Source organism: Macaca nemestrina, chromosome 7, assembly GCF_043159975.1.
Source record: "Macaca nemestrina isolate mMacNem1 chromosome 7, mMacNem.hap1, whole genome shotgun sequence".
NCBI classification, from domain to species: Eukaryota; Metazoa; Chordata; class Mammalia; order Primates; family Cercopithecidae; genus Macaca; species Macaca nemestrina.
Genome location: NC_092131.1, coordinates 178,050,809 through 178,053,956, shown reverse-complemented (window position 1 = coordinate 178,053,956; position 3,148 = coordinate 178,050,809).

The window sequence follows — 3,148 nt, the reverse complement described above, 5'->3', positions numbered from 1 at the left end:
GCTGTGTGACTGAGCCAGAGGAGGCGTAACCAGAGCCACACTGAATGCAGAATAGGGGCGTGGCCTTAATGCTTGAAGCCCATTGGTCAGTGAGAAAGATGAAAGGGAAGGGAGGCGGGGCCAGGCAGCCACGTGTCATGAAGGACCTGTGATGTCACATGGAAGGCTGCCTATGCGACTGCTGTTCCCACCCACTCCAGGAGAGGGGTGGTGCTGGCTTTCACTTTAAAAACTTTAAAACTTTATCACCTTAATTGAGGTACAAATCCAATGAAAATGGAAAATTTACAGTGTTCTTGATGATTAATGAAGCAGACTATATTATCCAACATTCCAATAAGATAAAATAATCACAATGATTTTTCTTTTTCTCCTATATTATTATTTTTTTTTAAACAAAAAACCAAGAAACATATCTAATATGTTTAAAAACCAAAGCTTTTGAGCCGGGTGTGGTGGATCATGCCAGTAATCCCAGCACTTTCAGAGGCTGAGGCAGGTGGATCACCTGAGGTCAGGAGTTCAAGACCAAAATTTTAGTATTTCAGTATGTATTTTAGTATTTAATACATCGTTTAGGGCTACATGTAGTCATAGAAAAAATAAATCTGGTTCAGTGACTTAAAGAAATACAGATTTCATGTTTGTCACTTAAAATGTGCAGAGGAAGGTAGTCCAGGGTTCTTTTTTTTTTTTTTTTTTTTTTGAGACGGAGTCTCGCTCTGTCGCCCAGGCTGGAGTGCAGTGGCGCGATCTCGGCTCACTGCAAGCTCCGCCTCCCGGGTTCACGCCATTCTCCTGCCTCAGCCTCCCGAGTAGCTGGGACTACAGGCGCCCACAACCGCGCCCGGCTAATTTTTTGTATTTTTAGTAGAGACGGGGTTTCACCGTGGTCTTGATCTCCTGACCTTGTGATCCGCCCGCCTCGGCCTCCCAAAGTGCTGGGATTACAGGCGTGAGCCACTGCGCCCGGCAATCCAGGGTTCTTTACAGTTTCCTAATACTTCCTTAGTCATGTTTTTATTTATTTATTTATTTATTTATTTTTGAGACAGAGTCTTGCTCTGTCGCCCGGGCTGGAGTGCAGTGGCCAGATCTCAGCTCACTGCAAGCCCCGCCTCCCGGGTTTACGCCATTCTCCTGCCTCAGCCTCCCAAGTAGCTGGGACTACAGGTGCCCGCCACCTCGCCCAGCTAGTTTTTTGTATTTTTAGTAGAGACGGGATTTCACCGTGTTAGCCAGGATGGTCTCGATCTCCTGACCTCGTGATCCGCCCGTCTCGGCCTCCCAAAGTGCTGGGATTACAGGCTTGAACCACCGCGCCCGGCCAATCATGTTTTCATTCTTGTAGTTACAATGTGGCTGCTGTTTTTCCAGGCCTTGGATTGCCTTCCAGGGAGGGAAAGAGGAAAGGTCAAAAGGCTGAGTCTGTCTCTTTTTAGCTGAAAAACATAGATTTCTCAAAAATTTTAAGAGTATACTGCAATTCAATTTTCATCTGTTTTGTTTTGTTTTGTTTTTTTAAAACTCATTCTTGCTCTGTTGCCAGGCTGGAGTGCAGTGATGCCATCTTGGTTCACTGTAACAACCTCCGCCCCTGTGGTTCAAGCGATTCTTCTGCCTCAGCCTCCCAAGTAGAGGAGATTACAGGTGCGTGCCACCACGCCCGGCTCATTTTTTTGTAGTTTTAGTAGAGACCAGGTTTCACCATGTTGGCCAGGATTTTCTCAAACTCCAGACCTCGTGATCTGCCCTCTTCTGCCTCCCAAAGTGCTGGGATTAGAGGCATGAGCTAATGTGCCCAGTTTGCAATTTTCATCTTTTGGCTGCAAGTAAGTTATGTCACTACTCTCAGCTGCCGTGGTGTGTAACTGGGCATGTTGCTTCCTCTCTGTTAGATAGGTTTTAAGGTTTATGAATAGGCACTGAATTTTGTCAATTGCTTTTTTCTTTTGTGATTGAGCAATTTTTTTCTTGTCTTTTTATGCTGATAAGGTAACTTAATAGCGTTTGGCTTTTGAATGATTTAACATTGCATTTCTGGAATTAAATCAACTTTGTTGTGATATATGATTAATATCATTTTATATGTGGTTGAGATGGGCTTGCTCATAGTTCATTTGGTAATTTTGTACTTACATTCACAAGAGGAAGTGGAGTGTTAAGTTTTTTTTCTGGTGATGTCTAGTTAGGTGTTTTTTTCTTTTTTTAAAGCAGTCTCGCTCTGTCGCCCAGGCTGGAGTGCTGGAGTGCAGTGGTGCAATCTTGGCTCACTGCATGCTCTGCCTTCTGTTTTTTGTTTTTTTTTACTATGTCTAATGATGTTCTATACAAGAAAGAAACGTAGCATGTGGTCACGCTGCCATCTTGACAGTGGAATTTTTGTTGTTGTTTTTTGTTTTGAGATAGAGTCTCACTCTTGTGGCCTAGACTGGAGTGCAGTGGCGCCTTCTTGGCTCATTGCAACTTCCGCCTCCCAGGTTCAAGTGATTCTCCCACCTCAGCCTCCTGAGTAGGCTGGGATTACAGGCACCCACCACCTCACCCAGCTAATTTTTATATTTTTAGAGGGACAGGATTTTGCCATATTGGCCAGGCTAGTCTCGAACTCCTGACCTCAGGTGATCTGCCTGCCTCAGCCTACCAATGTGCTGGGATTACAGGCATGAGCCACCGCGCTCGGCCAACAGTGGACTGCTTTTGTCTGTCTACTCTGTGAAATAGTAAGACCTCACACACCAGGAGCTCAATATGGATTTAGTCCGGAATGAGGATGGCAGAGGCAGAGCGGCACGGGGGCCTGAGTCCGGGTCCTCCGGCTCACTCTGGCCACACCATGAGAGTCTTCTCTTGTGCCTACTCAGCCCTTCACGCTGGTGTTGGCTGAGGGGTCCACTCCTTCCAGGGTTCGGGATCTCTGGTGCAAGTTCCATTGTCTCAGCATCAACTTGGCCTGGGCCCAGCCCACCCAGTTGGCTGTGTCCTGTATTGCAGTGGCCAAGCCGCCGCTCTTAAGAGGGCTGCAGGCGGTTCTCTGAGGCCACTGCCTGAGGCCACTCTGCTCAGTAGCCTCACTGTCTCTCTCTCTCTTTTTTTTCTCTTTTTCCGGGATTTTTATTTCTTTAATTCATACAAATGGTTACAGTGA